This window comes from Eurosta solidaginis, chromosome 4 (assembly GCF_040869045.1).
Source record: "Eurosta solidaginis isolate ZX-2024a chromosome 4, ASM4086904v1, whole genome shotgun sequence".
Taxonomy (NCBI): Eukaryota; Metazoa; Arthropoda; class Insecta; order Diptera; family Tephritidae; genus Eurosta; species Eurosta solidaginis.
This window is the reverse complement of record NC_090322.1, coordinates 201183708-201210387: the sequence shown is the minus strand read 5'-3', so window position 1 is coordinate 201210387 and position 26680 is coordinate 201183708. Positions and strand designations below refer to the sequence as shown.

The 26680-nt window shown below is 36.9% G+C and overlaps 1 protein-coding gene across 8 annotated transcripts in view; it reads right to left on the bottom strand.

Annotated features, from left to right (window-relative positions):
• The window catches only part of LOC137250894 (frequenin-1), a 175059-nt gene that overhangs the window by 118497 nt on the left and 29882 nt on the right, over positions 1-26680 (bottom strand). The window lies entirely within an intron of this gene.

The window sequence follows — 26680 nt, the reverse complement described above, 5'->3', positions numbered from 1 at the left end:
GGGTCATAGGTTTTGTGTTGAAAATTGCCGGAAAATTGCAAATCTCTCTGCCATCACTAACATTTTCAATATGTACTTACATTGCGGATTCCCATGTCTCCCAACACGGATTCCGTGAAAACAAATTTAAAATTAATAATTCATGTTTCTAATGGATTTAGGGAAAATCTTCGTACTGATGTTGTACTTTTTTCAATAAAGCAATTGACAAAATCTCCCATTCTGGTCTCTCCCAGGGGATCTCGTCGTATCTCGAATTTCAAGTGTAATTGATATCACTGGTTTACAGCCAAAATGAATCAGAGACACCAATATGAAATTCATATGTAAAATCACCCGCTGATTTCGAAAATCGAGGTTATTTTTAATTCTTTGGTAAAGTTTTTGAGATATATACGAATAACGGTTTTTTCCAAAAAAAAAAAAAAAAAATTGGGTCCACTTAATCATATATATCTCAAGAACGAATTGAGTAATTCTAAAACGGTTTGAAGTTTTAAAAGACAATAAAACTTCAAAGATAACGAACAATCATTTAGGATTTTTTCAGTTTTTTTTTTTTGTAAAAATATAAAAAAACTTGTATTTTGCGAGGAAGGATCTCGAAAACTTTTTATTTTTTTTTTTTTTTGCAGATTTGTTTCTTTCCCTCTAAGCTTTGTTTTATTACAAAAAAATAAGCTTTCATTCAACAAAACCGATGAACTAATAATATATAAGCATTCATGTAAATGTTTCCATTTAATTCTTAAGTACCCTACTGGTACATATGTGTTAGTATTTACTACATTTTAAAAGCTTCAAACCGTTTTGGAATTGCTCAATTCATTCTTGAGATATATAGGATTAAGTGGACCCAAGTTTTGTTTTTTTTTTTTTTTGTTTTTTTTTTTTTTTTTTTTTTTTTTGGAAAAACCCGTTATTCGTAAATATGTCAAAAAAGTTTCCAAAGAATTGAAAATAACCTTGCTTTCGAAATCAGGCGGTGGTTTTACATAGGAATTTCATAATGGCGTCTCTGGCGCAACAAAAAAATTTGAATTTGTGATCCAGTGTATTCCCTCTAACATCCCACAGGCTAGTCATCTGGTTTAAATCTGTTCTTACCATTAATTTGTGATATTTGTACTTCCCTTGTTTCAAGTGGATTTGAGCTGCTTAGTTACTTGCTGCAACGTAAATTTAATACCGCTGACCCACAATAAATGTTAGTTTAAGTGCCTCTCTCGGAGATCTTTACCATTAGCCGATAATAAATAAATAATAATAAATTATTGTGTTGACTTTGGAGTTACGATATATGCCAAATTTTGTTTCCATCTTCATATTAATGCTCAGATTCATGCAGATAGACTAGATTCAACCCAAAAGCAATTTTTACTTTTCTCTTTAGGGAATTCTCGGTGCGACTTGGTAGTTCAAAAGTTGGTAGTTTTTAGAAGGGCAGCAGATCCGCCTTCTTTGGATTCAGCCTAAGGTCACAATCCTCAGCCCACTCACTTATTTCTCCCAGCTTTCCTTCCCAAACCTGACCCATCACGGAAAGAAAAGGACCCGAAATATGATGGCAACATTTCCGGCCTACGCTATCATTTGATGTGTCGCTTCATATCTGTTTCTAACCTTTCGCTTCTCCTAACTCAGCTTTACCGAGGGCTGATTCTTTCGCACCAGCTTTGACGCTGAAGAAAGTGCTTTTCACTTCAACCACCACGGCTAGAGAAATAGTTTATGCAGAAGAGATATCTGCATTTTTTAAGTTATTTTATAGAGAGCAGTCTCTGTGGATTTTCCGCTCAGGTTCCAGTCTATGCTACAAGAAATCTTATCCAAAGCTACACCCAACGTATACATGAGGAAAGTTAGCCAAGTATATACATGTGCATTTACCTAGAATTGGGTATGTGGAATTTGAGTTACCTTTTACAATACTCTAATCACTGACGGCCGCCATGTTTTGGCTCAGTCTGCTCGCTTAGCAAGCCAAACGTGCGGGATTGAAGGGACGCGATACACAAGATAAAAATCTTTAGAAAAAGTTACATTAAGCACAAACCTAGTTGGATATCCGCAGTGGTGTGGTGGTAGCATGTTCCGTCTACCACAACGAAGATCCTGGGTTAAAGTCCCGGGCAAAGCAACATCAAACATTTAGAAATAAGTTTTCTCAATTAGAAAAAAGGTTTCCTTAGCGAGGTCGTCCGTCGGCAGTAACGAGAGTATTTCTGCCATGAAAAGCTTCCAGTGAAAATTTATCTACATTGCAGATGCCGTACGGAGTCGGTCCCGTCCCGTCTCTTACACATGACAAAGTCGTCTTCATTGGGGATTAAAACATAAATCTTAACAGAAGCACAACATATAGCAAGCAGTAGTTGACCTATTTAGGTCTTTTGCTATGGAACAAAAAATAGATTTTTACACCCGAAAGACCGATAATACCGAAACAATGATTGATCTGCTCTTTACGAACAGTGAATCCATTTCGTGTGAAAAATTGGAAGAGAATCAGATTTCTGATCACGAAACCATACATTTCAATATCAAGTTAGACAGGGAATTTCAAACGAGAGCTAAAAGAACCATAACATCTTGGGAATATTATGCATGTGAGAGTCTTGTCAACCAATTATGACAGGTTAACTACTCTGGCTTTGAGAATCTCAGCGTCGAAAACAAGGTCTCATTCCTAAACAATACATTATCGAATGCAAAGACTACATTAACATACTCAAAAGAAATCTCTGTGAAATTTATGAACAAATGGTACAACTCTGAGCCAGCGAATCTGCACAAATATAAATTCAATCTATACAATGAATGGAACGAATACAACCTTACAAAGCGTAGGTATAAACGTCTGATAAAGATTAAAAAGGCCAAGTATATGGAACAAAAAATCACACATAATGTTGGGGATAGTAAGGCAATGTGGAAGCATTTGAAGGAAAGCATATGTATGTCCAAAGAAAATAATGGAATCAATAAAATATTGATAAACGACCAACTATATACTCAGGAGAATAAAATAGTCCAGCCCCTCAATAACTATTTCATTGACAGCATAGTCGAAATCAGCTCGAATATTCCAGTTAATAACAATAACGTAGCATTTTCGGCTGTTGAAAGTAGCACACTTACTTTCAAATTTCAGAAGATATCTGCAAGCGATATACTAGAAATAGTAAGTAAATTCAAAAATTAAATAGGAGGGAAAAAACTTATAACTGAAGGTGTCATAAAGGACTCTATAGCATACACGGGATACTTTTATACTCAAATTTTTAATGAAAGTCTAGACAAAGGTGTAGTTCCTAACCTATGGAAAACTTCAATTGTGGTAACAATAGAGAAAGTCAAGAATACTATAAGAGGTGATGAGATAAGACCTATTAACACGTTAGCGTGTGAGGAAAAGATACTGGAAACTGTAGTTAAAAACCAGCTAGTGAGGTACCTAGATGATAATAAAGTTATTATACCGCAGCAATCAGGCTTTCGGAAAAAACATTCTTGTGAAAGTGCCTTGAACCTTGTTTCAGCTAACTGGAAAGAAGATCTGAGCAGAAATAAACATATAATAGCTGTATTCCTAGACTTAAAACGTGCTTTTGAAACTATTGATCAAAATTTATTGCTAAAAAAATTTTATAGCATAGGTGTTACTGAAACGGAGCCAAAATGGTTCCAAGACTTTATCATGAAGAGAAGTGAAAGAACTGTAATTGGATCATCCCTGTCTGAAAAAAGAGAGGTGTCTGTTTGACCTCCGCAAAGGTCTGTCCTGGCACCTATATTGTTTAATATATATATTAATGGTATAACCAATTCTCTAAAGTACTGTGATATTAAACTTTTTGCTGACGATACATTGTTGATGCTTAATGGAGATAATATCACTGAAATATATATAAAATTACAAGAAGACTTAAATAGAGTATATGATTGGTTATGCTCGAATAGATTGAGACTCAATATAAGCAAAACAAAATTTATGGTTATTTCAAAAAGGAATTTTCAAAACAATGAGTTACCACTTCTAAATATAAACAACGAAGCTATTCACAAAGTCAGTACTATCAAGTACTTAGGATTCAAAATCGATGATAAACTCAACTTTACTGAGCACATCGATTACACGGTTGGGAAAATAGACAGAAAGATATATTTCATGCAAAGAACCTGCAAGTACTTAAGTAGACGGTACAAGGTAATGGTTTACAGATCGATAATCGAACCTCATTTCATATATTGTCCAACATTATTCTTCATTATGAGAGATAACCAAATTTACAAATTGCAAAAGCAACAAAACCGAGCTATGCGATTTATTCTTAGGAAACGCTATGACGCACCTATCAGAGATATGCTCGCTATTCTAAATTGGCTAAGCAATAAACAGGTACTGTTTTATCATACGATGAATTTTATTAGAAACATTTTAGAAGGAAACTTGCCTGATTATTTAAAAATAACATAAAATATGTAATAAATGTTCATTCCATAAATACAAGAAGAAGAAATGATTTTACTCTACCTGCTTATAGAACAGAAGCAGACAAATGTAATTTGTACTATAAAGGATTAAAATTCTACAATGAATTACCAAATGATGTTAAATCTAGTAACATAAGGGAATTTAAACACAAATTGTACAATTACTGTAGAACACTGCCATTCTAGTGCAAGATGGACAAACTTTCGAATCATCAATAGCATTGCATACATCCCGATTACCCTACGCTGGCATTAGGAAGCTTTCCTACGTAAGAAAAAGTAGCCGAAGCTGATACTGTAACGCATCACTCATCCTAGTAAATGCATCGCCGTTCAGATGTTGCCTTCGCACTTTAAATATGTTAACAGCGGCAGATACAACTGGCAAAATCCTCGCATTGGTGTCATTCATCCGCTACCAATCTCTCACTCCATTTGTGCAGTCACTAGATGCAGATAAATTATAGATTATATATTAATTACTATATATAGGTATAAGCTAGGCTTAGTATAAGCTGTAAGAAATAAATAAATTAAATTAAATTAAGTTATATAAATTAAATTAAATGAACTTTTTGGAGTCGGCATAAAAGATGGAGGTCCTGTCCAGCCAACTGGTAGGAAAACTGAAAAAGTAGCACCATGCAAATTTGAAGAGAAACTCGGACTTAATTTGTGGGAGGATTCGAGAAGTGCTTCTTTTCCACAAGGTCGTGGAAATAACTATATTTTTTCCGGTTTCTCCAAATGGTGTCTGTATTAACGGATTTAAATTTAAAAATCATTTGTTTCAGTTTGGCTAATCCTGAGACTGCTTATAAATGCCAGATCTAGACGGAGCTGAAGGCAATGACAGCTTGGCAGAATTTAAAAATGATTTGTCTAATTCCGACAAAATGTATGCAGTGATTTGACAGCCTGTTGTTTAAAAAAAAATATAAGGAGACCGTTTAGTTCCACGTTGATTCGGTTCATAGCCGACTGACTTTGAAATACAAATTTTTATACATTCAAAAATATATCACCTGCAAAACCTACAAAAAGAATACAAACTTAAATGAAATATTTTAGTTGAAATTGCCTCAGCTTCGAGATTGCCTTTTCTTAAATGAACACAACAACAAATTCCTTTTAACACCAACTGACTATTGCCTCTTATGCTATGCTACTTGGATTCGCCACACGACATTTTATATGTAGACCTTGCAATTTTTAAACGACAAAGGCGACGACATAACTAAAACAAGCATCAGGCATTTGGCTCTTTCCTTGATGAGTCCTTTAAAACATCTTAAATGCCGAGCACTTTGACTATTGCCATTGGCATGCAACAACAACACGTAAACAATTCGAAGAGAAATAAAGAAAACAAACAAAAAATAAAAATCAGATAGAGGAGACGAAAGAAAGTGCGAAAACAAAAGAAAACAATCTAAAGTGCAGCTGTTGACGACATAAATATACACGCCATACAATAACAACAACAACTTGTATGACAGTGTGCGTGTATGTGGATAAATGAAGAATGTTTGTTTGTACATTGTATATATCATATAGCACATGTAACATTGTGTGGGTGCTAATGTGCATTTAAGTGTGTGCGTATTTATGTGAATTCGTGTGCTTTGCAGTTGCATTAGCCAAATTAAAGTGGCGCTGACTCTCCTCGGGCTGAATAATAGTACCTGAATAATGTTTGGGCTAGGTAAGAGTTGAAACATCCCGTATGGACTACTACTTCTTGTAAAGAGACTCGAAGGTTCTGCGGTATTTTATCGACTTGGCTGGCCCTTTGCAATATTTTTATCCGTTACCCATTTATAACCCAGAAACAATTTAGCCTGCCTACAAACCACCATATGCCAGAAAGATCTCTGCTGCAGAAGAGCAGTATATAAGTGGCCAGCGGAATGCCCTACAGCTCGATAATTTCAGCTCAATATGAATTAAAATGGCTAAGAAATCTGCGAAGCTGCTTTCAGGGATGTTGATTTTCCTCGTAATACGGATGAATCTGATATAAAATTTTATCGATATAAACGAAAGAGAAGTCAGTCACTTTCAAATCGCAATGGTTAGCATCACAATATTGGTCAGGCCCTAAATTGTTGCTTATTTGTAAGGTTGTTGTCAAACTCTCTAACTTGAATATAATTGGACACTACTCCACGCAATACATGCTTAATGGCGTCGACTTCGGTTGAAAATTCTATCTCATTTCGATTTTTTGTTAGAAAACCGATTCGAATCATACGTAAACCAGTAAAATAGCTGCCTGGGAGTTTGAGGATTCTACATTATATGGGCAATGGCGTTTATTTATGCCTTCAGCCATGAGAAAATTCTTAGCATTTTCGACTTTATCCCAGGGCAGGCTATTTGGTGCCGAAGTTTTCCTCCCAGTGGTCTTCATCATTGACCCGTGAGAGAAACTAAATTAAAGCACTGGACTTTTCTTTTATTCCTTTTCAGCTTTGGGGAAAGCGGAAATGCTTTTTGCACTGACCAGGATATTTGAGCATCATTGCGAGACTCTACGATTGTAGGACGCCCTTCCCATTAAGCGCTACCCACTTAAACTTTACCTCCCACGGTCCGCACATTTCGCCCTTCAAGGGACCGATTTAGCATTACTACGGATACGGGTGTGCGTGCTGTGAACTCAATGGCTGATCTCACGCTAACGATCTGTGCATCCGTCTTCTCGTTTGCTGAGAAGTATATGCCTCACTTACGTGCTGATCGCATCACATCTGTCGCTTCGGCAGATAGGCCGCTCAGTATCTCTTCTACCCTCCTTCGCTGTTTGGCGAGTCCTCACATTCGAAAAATATGTGGCACACATCGTCTTATTTACCACTGTACAGGCAGTTCGGGTTTTCAGCCATGCCCATTCTATGCAAATACTTGCGGAAGTAACCATTTCCGGTTAGAAACTGGGTCAGTTAAAAGTCGTTTTCTCCCTGTGTTCACCTCAACCATGGGTTCAGCTCAGGATTAAGTTCCCTGGTCCACTTTTCTGCTGAGCTGTTGCTGCACTATATTTTTTCCATGCGAGAGCGGAAGCTTATTGAGGGCATTGAAGGAGATCAAACTTTTCTTCGCTTGTTTCTCGCAACTCTGAAATAGTCCCCTTTCCCTATTTTCCGCGCTGTAAAGCTTGTTCCACTATACAAATATTTTGTGGGATGAAGGATTTCTATAACTAGCCTGCGAAGACATGTATCAGATATAATTAGAACAATTTCGTAAGTGCTTCGTCTTCGGTTTGAAATTGTATCTCACACGGTATTTTTCTTAGAAAACAGTACGTAAACCATAAAATAACTGCCTGCGAGTTTGGCGATTCTATTTCATAGGGGAATCGCATTTTCTTATGACTTCGGCCATATGAAAACTCTCATCATCTTCGACTTTATCCCAAGACATGCTATTGAGAGCCGAAGGTTTTACCTGTGATTTTCCCGCATTGACTCGTGAGAGAGACTAAACTTTTGCAATGGACTTTTTCAATGGAGGGCTGCCCTCTAAAACCTTACCTCCCACGGGCCGCGCAGTTCCCCGGACCTAGGATCGCTTTAGTATTACGTATAGGTGCGCGAGGTGAGTGAATGATATGGAAATTTTCGCCTAACCCTTATATGTTTTAAAATCTAAAGTTCTAACAAAATTGTTATATCTAAAACTTACTTAATGGGCGGAAGAACGAGCACAAGTACGTCTTCCAAAATTATGCAATGTTAAACTTATGGTAGTTTATTTTTATAAAATCATTTTAAAAATTCGAAAATTATATAAGGTCATACATTTAAGTGCCCGATGTAATCCTCTTGATTTGAACACCAACTTAATCTTAACATAATATTTCTTTAGATAATGAATCCAAAATTTAAGCAAAACACGTTTGCATATTTCAAATTATGTTAAGTTTCTTCCCTTAGCTTGCCTCGTAAAATATAATTTTTACGAGTCACCCAACCACTCATAAGCTTTAAACGACATCCCCAACCCCATTAAGCATCTAAGCCCCGTTGTAAGAAAAGTGGTTTATAGCCAACCACAACTGCACGATAAGGTGTCAAGTATGTACATACAAATGCTGAAGTACTCAGTGTTGCAGGTGATTGCATACTCAAATAGTACAAGTTCTAATTCCTGCCGCATACATATATACAAAAAATTATAGCTCAATAGACACATCACGTGAGAGGTGCACAAGCAACAGAGCCAACGTGCTTCAGTCACACGCGACCAAGGATCTTGGCATGTATGCATGTATGAGGAGATTTTGGGTGTGCATATAAGTTTAAAATTGTACTAAAGTGCATATATATGTGTATTAGGCCGGGTCGATTTGTGGGGAGGCAAAAAAATCGCCCATTGCTCTGTGAAAATCATATTCTAGGGATCAAAATAAGAAACTATGCCGAAAGAACCATCCCTCTAAAACGAATTCTGATGTCCCCCCTTTTGGGTCGTAGGGCCAAATTTTGAAAAATCCCACTTTGAAAAACCTATGTTTTTTCTTTTTGGAGTTTATTTTTCTCTTTAGAAATTTATTTAGTCAGAACATATGTAAATGAAAAAATTAATTTAACTTAGTAGTAGAAAAGAAATTAGAAAAAATTATTAGAAATTAGCGTTTTTACAACCCCCTTTTAAAACAAGGCATCACTGTGATGCATTTGTATGTCGTAAACATAATTGTGTGGGTTTTTTATTCAACCGTTTTAAAAAAAGAAGGTATCCCTGTGACACATTTGCAGATCGTAAAATTGCTTGTATTGTTTTTTTTAAGCCACCAAAAGACACAGCAGGTAGAACTGAAATTGCCCCTACCCAAAAGTGCAACCCAAAGGGGGGGACATCAGAATTCGTTTTAGAGGTATGGTTCCTTCGGCAAAGTTTCTTATTTTGATCCCGAACATACGATTTTCACAGAGCAATGAGCGATTTTTAAATCGACCCGCCCTAATGTGTATATGCCAAGCATTTTCATTAACACTCAAGTTTTCGCGACTATGGCAAAGCTGTGTTGGTTTGTACTAGCTGGACCATTGACGAAATATATTTTGTGTGCTTGAACTAGAGATTTACGCCGATAACTTTATCGGCGGCGGCGGTGTAGGCTCTATTCTATACCGGCGGTGGCGGAGCGCAGGCGTAGACCGGTGTTTTTACTTTAAAAAGCTTGATGTTACTATTTAAAAAAATTACATTTAGCAAAGGTTTTGTTTGTATATATTTAAGGAAATCAAAGTTTTGGCCATTTCGGAAAGATCCGGGGGTTTGCCTCAAAGTCCCGCAGATCGTTCAAAAATGTTCAGGAGTAGCTCCTTGTGGAGGGACTGTCCTTCATTCACTTACTCCAGGAAGGCTTCGAACCTAACCTTGGTCTTTGAAATTGGTACTGCTGCGTCTGCTGAAAAGAAATAGGGATACATAAAATAGTCACACTATTGTCTGCATATCTCGTGCAAAGCTTAGTTTCACCTTAAATTAACTCCTAATAATCGTCGCGAACACAATTTCTTGAAATAATTTGTGGCTCATTGGCGGTCACGCACAAAGGCGACTTACGGTTGCTATTAATGGTCAATTAATACTCATGGCTCTCGTGGCATAGGGCGCTTCCAGTTCTTTCGGCTGTTTTAAAGAGCTACAATTCCCGATGTGCGAACAGTAGCAATCCCAACCACCAGTTCTCCTGACCCTCACAACATATGCCAGCACAGAAGCTATAGGACTGCGACTTCGAACTCATACCTTCGTCGATGTCACTTTCCTAAAAGCTCTAGGTGTAGCTCCAAAGACTTTCCATCGGATGCTTTTGTCGCGCTATGCTGCCGAGCTACACCAGAGAAATACCTTGAAACGTTATGGAGTGACTATTCGGCCAAAGATTCCGCCCTCGGAATTATAAGCAGTCTAAGTCGATGTCATTGCGTAATGGGTGAAAATCGTATAATCATCCGCGCATCTATATGATTAAAATTTTACAAGGACCCTGCAGACGTTTGTGTTCACAACATTGATTTCAATAGTTTTCATTAAATCAAAATGATATTTTAGAATGAAAGGCGGCCGATTTTAGGTTGAAAGATGTTAACTGCTGTTTTCCGGCCTTATAATATGAGCTCATTATGGATGACCGTTTAGCTTCAATTTTCCGACTAGTTCGACTGTCCACTGGGTTGTTGTTTACTTATTTTTTACATCTGGAAATATACCGTTAGTTGTATTTTAGCAACGCAGACTTTACTCTTCGAATTCAGGCAGTTAATCGTCAGAAGTTTGTGAGCACCAAATTTATGCAGATCTAAAAAAGTGAGTTGGTGAAATTTACCCCAGTGTGTAGTTCGCGTACCTTTTTCCACGAGGTGAATTTTTATCATTTTCAATTTCAAATCTGTTTTCAATTCCATTTCAATATTTTTAAACGATTTAGCCTTCAGTCTTGTCGAACCATTTTTAAAAGAGCGCTTAGAGTCTACGCATATTAGACGAAGCCTGCGTATTCAAATTCAGCAAATATTATCAGTGCAGGACATTTGCGCACCTCGTAACACAAGACTTCCAAAACTAGTTAGATGTGAGTTTTGTGACAGAAAAAAAGATCGGAAGACGTCCAAGGCCTGTGCTAGCTGGCATTTACCTATGTGTGAGGAACATAGAGCTATGATTTGCTACCAATGCGCGGAAGAAGATTGAATAAATTTTATAACCTCAAATTGTCTTACTTGTTGGAGTGTTTAGCTAAGTTAAGTAAACTAACTAATTTTTATGAATTCGCTATTCTTAAATTAAATAGTTTTTTGAAGTCCAAGATAGTTTCCTGACATTGTTTTTTTCTTTAGAACGCAAAACCTATTTCTTTATGTCAATAAAAACCAAGTATGTTATTATATTATTTGATGTCCTTGAATTATTAAATTAAACAATTCATTTTAAATTTATTTTACATATCTAAATAGTTACTAAAAAAAAAAGAAAATAAAAAATTTAGCTCTGTTTGTGGAAACATGTTAATTAATTGTGGTGAAACTTATCCCAGTATGTCGTTTACGCAAAAAAAGCTGTGCCTACCGAAGGTTAAAACTATATTTTATTTAATTTAAAGAAAATATTTATTCATATTGTAAAAATTCGAATCTTTATAATTTTATTTTTTTGAAGTATTAAAAAATGTTCTTGAACAAAAGTTTATACGATAACACAAAAAAATATTCAAATTAATAAAGTACAAAATTAACAAGTGAAATTTAAAATTAATATAAACTTTATACCCTCACCCCTGCGCTCTGAGACAACAAGCCAACTCGAGGGAATGCAGAAGCGGTGGGGTATTAGTTACCGCGGAGCACGGAAAAACAACTGGGACGATGAAGAATGCCGCGTTGCAACCGAGAGAAAAACGCTGCCAATAGGGTTACGTAAAGATCGAGCGCATAAATAATAGTGTGTGACGAATATTAGCAGCACTAAGGGATACTATCATATCTAAGCCGATGCTTAGCAGCGACTTGTATGCACATCAATAAATCAATCGTTATGCTATGCATATGTACGTACACGCAGTGGAGAAGCAACGCACAACCACATGCATATATCTGAGATACTACCGAAAGTATGCAATGATTGTGCAAGTGTCGCACATACGTACAAGCGCATGGGGTTTGAGAGAAGCTATAAAATCATGCATCTGCAGTTAATGCTGAGTAATTTTATAGCTGAAAACTAACTAGTAAGTTCTGGAAATAGAAAAGCCTAGAAATATGCAACGAGGAAACCAGACATTATAAAAGGCAGCAATAGTAGAGGCGCGACAATCAGTTTGATTTAAGAAGCTATCTGGCGAGCAATAGAGGTGTTACTTTGAAAGTAGTCTAATAAAGGCCATTTTGCATTATTGAATAGTGGAGTTATTTATTCAAAAGTTTAGCGATTCGAACGTCAGGAGAAGGTTGCAAATAAGAGAAATTGTACTAAATTCGTTACAAGTGTATGAACAGCGAGCTGAAAAGGGAAGCGCGACGCTCTTACAAGGATTAAGAAGCAGAAGTATAAAGCAGTGAGTGCAAAGAGCAGAGTTGCTAGCCACTACGAATTACACCCGCAAATTTTACCAATAAAATCCGATGACGGACGGAAAGTTTCAAATCCTGGACAAACTCCTGTCTAGAGAGTACTTAGATTACGGAGGGAACCCTTCATTGCCCTCTTTAATGTAGACAATGATGCACCACACATGGAAGATGAATCCGATCCCGCAATAGATAATGATAGAACTAATGTCGCTCCAGCCGATTATGACGAAAGCAGAATAGCAATAACTAATTTAATAAACAACAAGGCCACGGACACTGATAGATTGCCCGTGGAGCTAGCGCATTCCCAGCGATTGGAATAAAAGTGTTCTTTGCCCAGTACACAAGAAAGCGGATCCTGCAAACTGCGCCAACTATCGCGGAATCAGCCTTATTGATATCGCATGTTAGGTCCTGTCAAGTATATTGTGCGAAATATTGAATCCCAACGTGAATTGGCTGATTGGATCTTATCAGTGCGATTTCATACCTGGTAAATTTGCCATCAATCAGATTTTCGCCGGTCAATCAGATGCGAATAATCTTCCAAAAAACCTACGAAAAAAAAAAATTGATACATACATCATCTCTTCGTCGATTTTATAGCCGCCTTCGATAGCATGAAAAGAGCCGCCCAAGATACCGCTATGTTTGAATGGGGATTCCCCGAAACACTATATGATTTTTCGAAATGACGTTCAGCAACACGATCAGCTCAGTCATATTTGAGAGGAGCTCTCCGAGCCTTTCGAAACATAGCGACCGGGTAAATCCCTATCATACGATTTCTTTAATTTGATGCTGGAGAAACTAAGACAAGTTGCAGAGCTTAACAGCTCTGGAAAAATATTCTACAAAGGCGTGTGTATTCTGAAAACATTGATATCATCTGCTTGCACACCCGCGCCGTAAATTCTCCTTACTCCACACTGAAAAAAGAAGCGGAGAATATGGGTTTGATGGTGAATGAGGACGAAGCGGAGTACTTGCTTTCAACAAGAAAAGAGTCAGCGCATTTGCACCTTGGCAGCTACTCTATTAATGGCAACCATAATATGTTGGTAGGTAATTAAAAAATACAGCCCTTTATCTCCTAACGAAAATCATGCTCTACAAGTCAATTATCATACCCGACCTGCTATGTTGTGCAGAAGCATCATTGATCATAACAACATCAGATGAAGAGGCTCTGGGAGCGTTCGAGAGCAAAGTTTTTGGAAAGATTTACGGACCTCTCGACGAGTACCGAAGAAAATTTAATGATGAACTTTTCGAACTTTACGCAGAAGTCAACATTGTCCAGCAAATTACACATATTTTAAATCAAAGCGACAGCGCATCGGTAAAAAATCGATAAATTTTCAATCACAAATTTAAAACTCACCTACAAGAAATCGGCAACACCGTGTTGATATATCGACAACTCGTTGATAGAAAAACACGTCCATAATCCGTCGATAGTGACTGAACTTACTCACACTACGCCTGCACTAACACTCTATATATGTAATGCCACTTCCTAATACTACAGTGAGCAAAAATCTATGCACATCAAAAACTGTGATAAATCTATCCCTTCCACCACTATCAACAAGTTTTTCTGTGGTCCATTCAAAAAAAAACATACAAACTTCGACATTTTTGTCCACCTTAATAGCCTTGCGTATATATTTGACCCAGATATATGTACATATGCATACTCCCAAGCAACAAAATATAAAACGTTCGTTAGGGAACTTTATTACCAGCGTGCAAACGCAACAACAGGGAAAAAGATATTGCGAAACTGCACGCAGCTCAATTGAGAGACGTGGCTTATGCAACAAGGATTACAGCTTGGGGAGCAAATAACAGAGACAGTGCTCGACGCCGACACCCTGCCACCAGTAAAATTACAGACAATTATTATTGATATTACGTTTCTGATCTTGGATTTAATTTTATGTCTTTAGACGCTGCTTACATCATAAGTTTATTAATGCTCGGCAAAGACATTGCTTTTAATGTACAGATGTTGTAAGGGCCAAGTAATTTTCTGGGTTCCTGTCTTGAACCATGCCACGTGGTGTCACCATGAGCAGCATCTCCCACTCCCTGTGGAGTGATTAAACATAAATGAATAACTGAGTATGACCCACCTTTAACATTTTGGTTTTTTATTCGAACACTTTTCGTCAGCACATTTCAGGCATCCTTAACCAACGAAACGATATCATTTCGTTACGATAATCAACTTTAATAAACGAAACGAAGTCATTTCGTTTCGTTTATTAACGTTAAGATCGTCAAATTAACGAAATGATTTCGTTTCGTTTTCTGCCATATCAAAACGAAATCAAATCGTTTATGTTGATTTTTAATTTCAAACTATGCTGGCAAAGCTGATTGATGGCGGAGTCATTAAAGGTGAAAGCATTATCCAAGCTGATTGCAACTTTTCTCATGAATTTTGACAGTACGAACATTTCTCAGAGTATTTTTGACATTACCACCAACGAATTACACAAACAAATTACATATAGTTTGTGTGTGTATGTGCACTCGTTGTTGCCACCTTACGGCTTCACCATGGCTATAGCATTGCCAGCACAATTCAAACATAAAGTATCACGCTTTACGTTTCGGTTAAAAACGAGATACAATTTATCTTGATAATTTCTTTATCGATAATATTTCGAAGTGTTTCAACGGAAACGGTGGAAATTTTTTGATAAACGATTAGCTTAACGTTAAGGTGCATCCCTGGCACATTTACACATATCGATAGCTACAGCGCAAAACAAATTAGCAAAGTCATACATGGCGTATACGCAACATTTCAGCGCTACTAAAGTTTTGTGCTTCAAGCACATGTGAAAATTTTGGAACGAAAAAGCAAAGCTCAAAAGTATAGACAATTTTCAATTTATAATGGTAGCGAGTTTCATTTATTTCGCATTTCAATGCCTAAATATTTATAAATACTCTGCAGGCCATGATGACACACAAAAATTAAGGGAATTTTCCTTTGATATAAAATTCATTGCTGCCTGCGTGTGTTGAGTGTGTGTTTGTTTTATACTCAGTTGAGCAAAGCTCATAGAGCATATTAACTTATAAACTAATCGAGATAGATATAGACTTCTACATATCAAAATGATCTGGGTGAAAAAAGAGATTCATTTACCCATGTCCGTCCGTCTGTACACGCGATAACTTGAGTAAATTTTGAGGTATCTTGATGAAATTTGGTATGTAGGTTCCTCAGATCGCTATTTAAAATGAACGAAATCGGACTACAACCAACAAAATTTCGAAAAACAGAAAAAGTGCGAAAATTCATTACCAAAGACGGATAAAGCGATGAAACTTGGTAGGTGCTTTGACCTTATAACGCAAAATAGAAAATTAGAAAAATTTTGGACAACGGGCGTGGCACCGCCCACTTTTAAAAGAAGGTAATTTAAAAGTTTTGCAAGCTGTAATTTGGCAGTCGTTGAAGATATCATGATGAAATTTGGCAGGCACGTTACCCCTATTAATATATTTGTTCTACATAAAAATTAGCGAACACGCCCTCTTTTAAAAAAATTATTTTTTTAAGTAAAATTTTGACAAAAAATTTAATATCTTTACAGTATGTCAACATTCGACTCCAATAATGGTATGGTGCAACAAAATACAAAAATAAAAGAAAATTTCAAAATGGGCGTGGCTCCGCCCTTTTTCATTTAATTTGTCTAGGATACTTTTAATGAAAAAAATGCCATAATTCTGTATCAAATATGAAAAAAGAGATAAAACATGGTAATTGGATTGGTTTATTGACGCAAAATATAACTTTAGAAAAAACTTTGTAAAATGGGTGTGACACCTACCATATTAAGTAGAAGAAAATGAAAAAGTTCTGCAGGACGAAATCAAAAGCCCTTTGAATCTTGGCAGGAATACTGTTCGTGGAATGACATATATAAATAAATTAGCGGTACACGACAGAAGATATTTTGGGTCACCCTGGTCCACATTTTGGTCGATATCTCGAAAACGCCTTCACATATACAACTAAGGGCTACTCCTTTTTAAAACCCTCATTAATACCTTTAATTTGATACCCATATCGTACAAACACATTCTAGAGTCACCCCTAGTCAACCCTTATTGCGATATCTCGAAAAGGCGTCCACCTACAGAACTAAAGCCCACTACGTTTTAAATAATCATTAACACCTTTCATTTGATACACATGTCATACAAACACCACATTCCAGGATTACTCTAGGTTCATTTTGCTAAATGGTGATTTTCCCTTATTTTGTCTCCAAAGCTCTCAGCTGAGTATGTAATGTTTGGTTACACCCGAACTTAGCCCTCCTTATTTGTTTTTTTGTTTTTTAATGCTGCGCGCTACTTTTACGTGCTTTAAATTATTTAAACACCACCTACAGCATACCACGCTTAATTTCCACACAAAAAGTGACCTAAATGTTGGCATTTGAATGTATGCACGTATGCGTGACTTATGTATGTATGCGATAAATGCAAACGAAGTGTTATTGTGTGCATACAAATTGGAGTAAATAAACAAAAGCTCTCGTTATCGCCAGCCACAATAGGGAAGCTAAGCAACTCAGTGGTTCAAACTACCAGCTATAATAAGTACCAACCTTGTTCCAAAAACCGGTATAAAATGTTAATTAAATTCATAAATAAGTGTATGGTAATTAACTCGCTCACGACTGAGCATGTTTACATATATGAGTAAATACTAATATTTGAGCTTAACCTATAGCAAAACCGTCAACAAGCGCATGCAATCGTACATAAATACACATCCATGGGTATAAATAAATAATCCCGCAGCTTTAAAGCTACTTAAGCAAAATCCTAATAATAATAGGAGCAATTCGTTACTTTTAAAGGTGCTTTATGAAGACTAGCGAACGCTTCCAATTGAACGTAATTTGGTTAAAATAAGCCAAGCTGTGTTGGCGTTTCTATGATTTTATAGAATGCAAAAAGTTTCCAGGAAATTTTAACTAATTTTGTTTTCAGGGATGCTAAAAGCGCCCCTTTGATTGCATCTTGGATACAGTCCAAACTTTAACTATCCTCCACTTAAGGAAAAAGAAGGTCAAATTAAATATATATTTAGCTTTTAAGAATATTCAAAACAAAGCTGCTAACGTCATTTCAACTCCCTTTTGTGGCTTCCTTTGCAACCCCTTGAACAAAAGAAGCAAATACGAGTCTCAGATTTACTTTTCCATTCTCTACTATCCAATCAAGCAGATTCTAAGAGCAAAATACAGCGTACACCAAGAAACTGAAACTTTTTTTATGCGAAATTTGCTAGAGCACCGATGACTTCTGAGCTTATTTTCCATTAACACTACTTATTACATTTGATTTCATTTATTGATTAAAACATCGGTACAATGAGATCCATCTCTTATAATAATCATTAATTTATTTCCTCTTCTTAATTTCAATGATTAATTATTATTCGCAAGACCTAGCAATTAATAAATAATTAATTAAAAAACAAGTAAGGCAGTCTAAGTTCGGATGAAACCGAACATTACATACCCAGCTGTACACTTGAAATGCTGTTGTTGTGTGTTTAATAATATTTCAAGGCTGCGCAATAATACATATACATATTGTGACGAATATTAGCAATACTAAGGGGTACTATCATCTCTAAGCCGATACTAAGCAGTCACTTGTATTTACATAAACAAATTAATCATTATGTCTACACATATGTACATACAAGAAGCGGAGAGATGTGCACAAACACATGCATATATCTGAGATGCTCACAAAATTATGAAATCATCGGTCGAAGTATCACTCACATATACACGCGCATATGAGAAGCTATGAACTTGCATCTGTAGTTTATAGCTGGTGAGTTTATAGCTGGTAAACAAGTAGTAAATTCAAGAACGAGAAACGCCTAGAAGTATGCCGACGAAGAAACCGAAGATTATAAAAGCAGCACCAGCTAAGGTATGAGGAATTCAGTTTGTTTTAAACACGCTATCAGTTGCGAAGTGAAGTTTAAGTATAAAGTACTTTCAAATCAGTCTAATAAAGACCATTTTGTAATACAGAATATTGGAGTGTTTTATACAACAGTATAGCGATGCGAAGGTTGCAAGTAAGCGGAATTGCACAAAATTCGTAACAATATGGTTCCATTCTGAACAAATTTTTCTTCGAGTTATTTCCCCTGAAACATAGAAAATTGCTCAGTCATAAAAGGGACGGTGCCACGCCTATTTTTTAAAATTTGAAGTTTTTCCTATTTATTGTTATAAATCCACTTGGGAAATGATATACCATTGATATAAAGGTCTTTTTTGCATAGATACTCCGTATCAAATCGATAACCTTATATCAGCTGAAATTCCTGATCACACTGCTGATCTTGAGTTATTTCAAGGTGTCGTTAAAAACATGATACATGGACCGTGCGGTGAACTAAATGTGAATTCACCATGTGTGATTGATGAAAAGTGTTCGAAACGATATCCAAGGCAATTTACTTCAGACACAATAACGGGCAAGGACAGATATCCGTTATATCGACGTAGATTACCTAATGATAATGCCAAAATCTAATGGTTGCCATTAGAATGCATAACCAGGAAGTTGAAGTTGATAATCGTTGGGTGGTTCCGTATTGTCCATTATTACCGAAAATATTCAATGCTCATATAAATGTGGAATATTGTAATTCTGTCAAATCCATTAAATATATTTGCGAGTATTTAAATAAAGGGAGCGATATGGCAATTTTCGGTGTTGCTGGTGATAATACAAATGACGAAATTACTCAGTATCAAATGGGGCGCTATTCTCCCCCCCCCCCCCCCCCCCAAAGGTAGAGAAATTTGATTTTTCAAATAGTTTATAGATCAAACATGAAATATCCAAAGAGAAAAAATACTCAAATGTTCTATACTTAAGTATTTGAAAAATAAAATTTTGTATGGAAAATCTTCAAGTCCAAGGTGTGCAAATGAAAATATCTAGCATCAATCCTGCGGGCAATTTTTTTCTCAACGGAAAAGTAAAATTTTGCGTATGTGGTTTTCCCTGCGCGCAAAAATGTGCTGCAGAACAATTTTTTTTTGCACAGTTTTTGCAACAATTTTAAAGATAGAAATTTATTTCACAGAAATAAAATATGTGCTCTTAAAGAGTTTTTAATTACAAGCAAATTGGTGTTTGAATTTTCAAAATCGGTGGAACCTATCGGCTGCTATTCAAATTTAAAGAAAAAGGACAAAAACAATTCAAATGGCTATAATTTAGGATTCAGTATTTTTTGGAAAAATCGAAGATAACTATCAAATAATACCTTTGTTGCTCAAAAATAAATTATGACGTTTTTCGGTAATCACTTTCAGAAATTTTCACTCTGTGTCTTTAAAGGCAGTTCGGAACATTTATTGCGAGAAACCCTCGGTTCTGCAACCCCTACGAGGAGGAAGAAGCGTCGAACGGCAGAACGAAGAGGCAACGTTTAACGGAAGGCGACAAGCCTACTTTCAAGAGCCAGTCCCAGAGCCTCGAGGCAGGGCAGTCGCATAGACAAAACAAGTAGGTCCAAAGCTGTAAGAGAGATGGGCCCCAATAGCGGGGTAGCAACTACCTCGAAAGCTGCGAGTCAGAGGGAAGTTCCAACTACGGAGGTAGGAGATAAGCTAAAGGGAGATAACGCTAAGACTCTGGCTTTTTCGGAGGTGCTAAAGGGAGTTAAAACTAAGACTCCGGCTTTCTCGGAGGTTCCAAAGGGAGTTAACACTAAGGCTCCGGCTTTTCCCGGGAATATGAGTGATGTGGCAAAGCAGTCACTGAATTTGGCGTTGGTTGATCGTAGCAGTCCTTTCGGAGAGATGACTACTGAAAGGTGGAGATCTGTAGAAATGGAACTTATTAGCTTAATTCTTAAGATGATGCGAGAACAACCAAGTAAGCCCCTTCCAACCTTTGATTCGGGGGGATGGTATAATGGTGTGAAGATGATGGCGTGCGACAACATCGCGAGCTTGCGGTGGCTGGAGGAAGTGGTTCCAAACCTCCAAAGGCAAGGCACGAATGCCCGGTTTGATGTGGTGGATAAAGCGCAAATCTCTACGGTACCAAAATTTAAGGTAGGGATACCATGAGTGATGAAGACGGAGGATACACTGCGACTTCTGCAGAATCAGAATCCGAACATACCGACACAGGATTGGAAGGTAATTACTGTATGTCGGCATACGGAGGAAGGTCAGTTCTACATCTTCAATATAAACAAGCAGGCGGAGGATATATTGTACACGCAGCTTGGCAAAATGTTCTTTGGCACAGGCAAAACTTACATGCTACTCAGGAAAATAATGGCCGAGGATAAAAACTTTAACACGCTAAAGGTGTGCGAAGTCGAAAAGGATCTCAAAAGCCTAAGAGAAAAAAGACAAGTGGAGGTAGCCGACGTCACCACGAAGGTGTTAGAAGAGGACCAACCGCCAAATGGTGCGACAAACAGCCCAATCGTGCTGCGAGTCCTACAGAAAAACCTCCAACACAGTAAAGTGGCGTCGAGCGAACTCCTCCTAACCCTTGAGGAGGGTTCGTTTGACGTGGCGCTGATTGAGGAGCCGTGACTCTCATCGGGAGGAAAGGTTTCTGGAATTAGCGCGCGCGAATTTGGAGTTTACTACGCACAAACGGAAGGACGGTTGCGAGCTGTAGTAATGGTATGGAAATAGCTGCATTCATTTATGCTGCCTATCTACACTACTGAGGAACTCGTAGTGGTGGCCGTTGAGCAAAAGAATAAGCAGGTATTTATCCTGGCATCCTGCTTCATGGCCCATGCTGTGGAGGTTCCACCGATGGAGTGCAAAAGGCTTGTACAGGAGGAACGACGCAAATGGCGGGCGAGGCGATACATGTGTACACAGATGGTTCCAAAGTAGTTGAAGGAGTAGGGTCTGCGGCATATTGTGCTGATCCGGTAATAAGCAGATCCTACAGGCTGCCGGATTACTGAAGCGTTTTCCAAGCGGAAATATTAGCCGTAACCAAAGCAGTAGAAACTCAGGAAGAGAATAGCTTAAGCTGCAATCGTGTTAACTTTTATATTGACAGGCAAGCAGCATTTAAGCAATAATCTCGCACAGTACAGCATGTAAATGCACATGCAGTCTCTCGAGAGAATCGGGACAGGGAGAAGCATACATCTATATTGGGATCCAGGCCATATGGGAATAGATGGCAATGAAAAAGCGGATGAACTAGCTAAAAAGGGCGCATCCCTTGAAGCTTGCTCCGTATAAGTCCAATTTAGATTGGGCGAGATTAAGCGAAAGCGAGAGGTGCACGTGATCGACCAAGCGGGAAAGGCGTGGGTTCAAGAGCGGGGCTGTAAAGTGTTGAAAATTATGTGTAGGTTTTACAACCTTAGACTAACAAAGTAGACTCATGGCGGATATTCTGGCAGGACACTGCCTTCTGGCGTCACATGCTTTAAATTAGGCTACATTGCTATTATTACATTGTTTTATTTAAATTATATCAGTATGAAATGTACACACCCAGTGATGATAAAAGTACCAAATAAAATATACAAAAAGTATTTAAAAACAGAATATATACATACTTTCGAAAATACTTTGAAATCGAAAGCGTACATTTTGGTATTATTAAGCTCTGTACGCAGATCAAAAGCAAACATACAAGAAAAATTTTGAATTTTTCTTGAGCATGAAAATAGCAGTAGACACAAAATTTTGACATTTCACGATGCATGGCAATTTATACATGAATACCGCTTTTATAAAAATAAAACAAAACTTATGAAATTTTGTATACAATTTCCAAACGATTACAATATCCTTGCGTTTATCATTTGCGATGTCCATCAACAAAGCCCAAGCGCAAATACTTAATGTTTGTGGTGTGAATTTGGAGGAATCATGTTTTTCACATGGCCAATTTTATATTTATATTTCATATTTATTTGTTACATATAAATTACACAATTTGCTGATATTAGAATATAAAGTAGCTTAAATTAGAAGAAACCTCACGAACGAGGCAGAGCGGGATGTAAGAGACATCCCTATGAAAAACGATTTGCAACTGCCGCCTTAAAGCATCTATCTGATTTAGTACATTCAATTGACATTGGTAAAGAGTTCCATAGTCGCACAGCGCTAACAAAGAACAATCTAGACCCCGGTAGAGATACAAATCGTGGTACTACAATATTATTAGTACGGGAAGATGTTACAAAGCTGAGTTTTTCATAAAGATAGCCGGGTTTCTGGTACCTAATAATTTTAATTTTTTTTATGTTGCCTGTTCCAGAGTCGGTACCCCCAGCCGTTTGTTTATTCATGCTCAAAATGGAAAAACAAAAAATATTGTTTATCCAAATGTTTTGGATTAAGTTTTAAAATAGCTAGCAAATAATAAAATATCTTTTTTTTTGTAATAAATGAGTTTGATTTAATATTTCACTTTATACGTAGCGAAGTACGTACCGACACGCTAGTAAAATTATAAAACCATTCTTCAACTTTAAAGCTGTTAAAACTGACCATAAGTTAAGGAATAAAAATTGTTACTGAATACAGCTAAAATCTTTATAGCTATATATTTCTAAAAAAACTTTGGCAAATTTTTTAAAGAACTAATGGAATTCCAATAATTAGCTAACGATTTCTGAAATCATGATATCAAGGTTATCATCCCTTCACTAACAGATTGTAGGCCCCCTTCGAAATAGATCAATAGGCAGTATTTCTATACAAACCAAATGAAACGTAAATAACTAAAATGAAGACTACATTCGAAAACAGTGAAATCGTGCAATACAAAATTAAATTTGCGCCATCTTATTACTTTTTATTTTGTCAGAAAGTGACCCTAAATAAATCAAGCTAATAACGAGCTATATGTGGCGGCCACCGTGGTGTGATGGTAGCGTGTTCCGCCTACCACACCGTATGCCTTGGGTTCACACCCCTGGCAAAGCAACATCACAATTTTAGAAATAAAGTTTTTCAATTAGAAGAAAATTTTTCTAAGCGGGGTCGCCCTTCGGCAGTGTTTGGCAAGCGCTCCGAGTGTATTTCTGCCATGAAACGCTCTCAGTTAAAACTCATCTGCCTTGCAGATGCCGTTCGGAGTCGGCATAAAACATGTAGGTCCAGTCCGGCCAATTTGTAGGGAAAATTAAGAGGAGCACGATGCAAATTGGAAGAGAATCTCGGCCTTAGATCTCTTCGAAGGTTATCGCGCCTTACATTTATTTTTTTTTTTTTTATATGGCATTTTGTAAGCATCTTGAAAGTACCAACTTATTCCTTTAAAAATTAAGAAGGCACCGATAAGTCCACATGCCCACATAAACCTATCTTCACCCCATGCTTCATATGCACAGTTTGCGCGTTTTTCCTGTTTAACTTCGCTAAAAATTGCAGAATATATTAGTTTTTTACTTCAAGTGAAATTCCATGTTATTCCTACTTTACGGTTTTTTGTTACTTTTACAGTTTCCTTCGCGTACTTGCATTCTTCGCTTTTGTATAAGAATTTGTTTAAACTTTTGCTCAAACTGCTATGAACTTATCTGCTTCCTATTGTGCAGGAAACGCATTTCGCAATCGCGTCTATCCGAATGTTCGCAACTCTTACAGAGAAAGATTTCTTCACTTTCGTTCTTTGCAAAACCAAAAATAACTAAACAAACCGGTAGGCAACTTTTCGCGTACAAAATCTACTGAATCTTCTTCTCCTACATAATAGCGCAAATATTATATGGTGGGAAACCGAAATTTTTTTCTGGTATTACTTTAAAGGAAAGTTTGAATAAGACTTTTCTTTTTCAAAGTTGGACGAATCTGCTAATTTATCCAATTTTTGGAATCTCCCGGTGTGCTAGTGACGTGGAACTTGAACCGTATGATGATGTAGTATATAACTAATGCAATGTTATGTGACTAACGTATCGGGAAACCTGTATATTTCGTATAAAATCGGTGATTCTGCATTCGGCTCAGAAGAATTTTGTTTCAAATGGCAGGCCGCTAGCAGCAAGTGAAGGGTTTAGTACAGAAAATTTATCAAATTTTACACAATTATCTCCAGGAATCAAGGGAGGCAAGGAATTAACTGGTAAGGACGATCCTTTTAAGATAAGTTAATGTAGTTCAGGGCACCAGAAAAGAGGCTTTGTACCAAGTACACACCATGCCATAAGCATGTCATTTGCTTTATGCAAACTAAACTTGAGAATTGAACGCTAAACATCTTTTCGTATTCAGATAAGTAAATCGAAATAATCCAGAAGCTTCGAAATGGTCAAACTATTCCCTTCCTTTCTGTCAAAATTCGGTGTCGGTTTGAATTCTTTCTGGCTTGGAGCACTTTTATTACATGACCTAGCTAGCGAATCATTTGGCCTACTGTTCGCTGCATAGTAATCATATATGTGTTAATATTGTCACGGATATTAGCATCACTAAGCTATACCATCACTAAGGCGATGCTAAGGCCATGCCAAGCAGTATTTACGTCAATAATCAAATCATGTATACACATATATAAGGCAGCCGAAAGAGATGTCACATACAGATGCATTTACTTATACGTCTATGTGTACTCGAGAGACTGTAAACTACAAACATTCACATTAATAATTCAATCATTATGTATCTACATAAACGAATAAATAATTGCGTCTACACATATGTACGTATACGAGCATCGGAGCGGCAATGCACAAACACATGCATATATCTTATCTGAGTTGTCACAAGAGAGGGCATTAATTTGTGCACGTAGTTGTGGCTGGCGATTTTGTAGCCGAAACTAACTAGTAAGTTCTGCAAATAGAAGAGCCTAGATGTATGCAGCGTAAACTATAAAAGTGGCACAAGCGAGTAAGAAGTAATTCAGTTTGATTTGAGTTATCAAGCAGTTGCGATTAAGATGATATCTAGCGAGCTATAGCAGTATTATTTTGAATAGTAGAGTTTCATTGAGCTATCAATCAGTGTGGTTATTAAGCAAGCTATTCGTTGCACAGTTTCAGTGTTATTGTGAAGTACTTTAATAAAGGCCATTTTGCATTATTACAAATTGGAGTTATTTATTCAACAGTTTAGTGATTCGAACTTAGCAGAGGATTGCAAATAAGAGGATTTGCAAGTAAATTCGTTACAATATTTTACAAATCTTCATGAAATATCCTTCGAACGCACTGCTTGCACCATATGAATTAAGATTCTGGAGGACTCTTCTCTTGAACTCACTATGTAATGAAATTTGCGACAACGACGTTTGTAACTCCCAGCGGTAATTAAAAAGAGATATGTCATGAGACTTATAGGCATTATTTTCATTCGTAGAAAGGGTATTTTATTTTCGTTGGCATTCTATGCTGGCATGAGATTTGCAGTTAGTGCTAGATTACAGATAGGAGTAGTTCATAGTTTCAAATTCTGGTAAAAAAAAACATAAACATAGAATAATTTCAAATAATATCAATCTCTTAGTAAGAAAGTCATAAGATATCCAACAATCGTGATGAGTAATAACTGGCTGACTTTTGAGCACCGCTTTTCGTAAAATTTGTAAGAAAGTCACAAAAATCAATTCATATTTGATCTTCGCTATCAGAAACCATGACCTATTATACGAAATAACTTCTTTCTTTTATCAAATGCTAGAAGCTCTCTGGGACTTTTGACTCTTGCTGCTTCTAGATCTGATAGCATTATCGCTCCTAATAGTTAAAGTTTTAACGTGGTAAGCTTAGGCACTAGCACAAAGAGTGTTTGATAGTTTCATCCTCCATCCCGCACTTCTTTCACCTGCTATCACTGACCAAGCCTAATTTAAAGCATGTCACGCCAGTTTTCAGTCGGTATATCCATCATCAATCTTTAGTCCTCTCTTTTAAATGATGTGAGTAACTTCGTTAGTCAAAGGTTGTAAGACCTACACATGATTTTCGACACTTTACAGCCCCGCGCTTGTTTCGACGCCTTTCCCACTTGGTCGATCATGTTCAATTGTATTCTCTTTATCTCACCCAAATTAATTGGGAC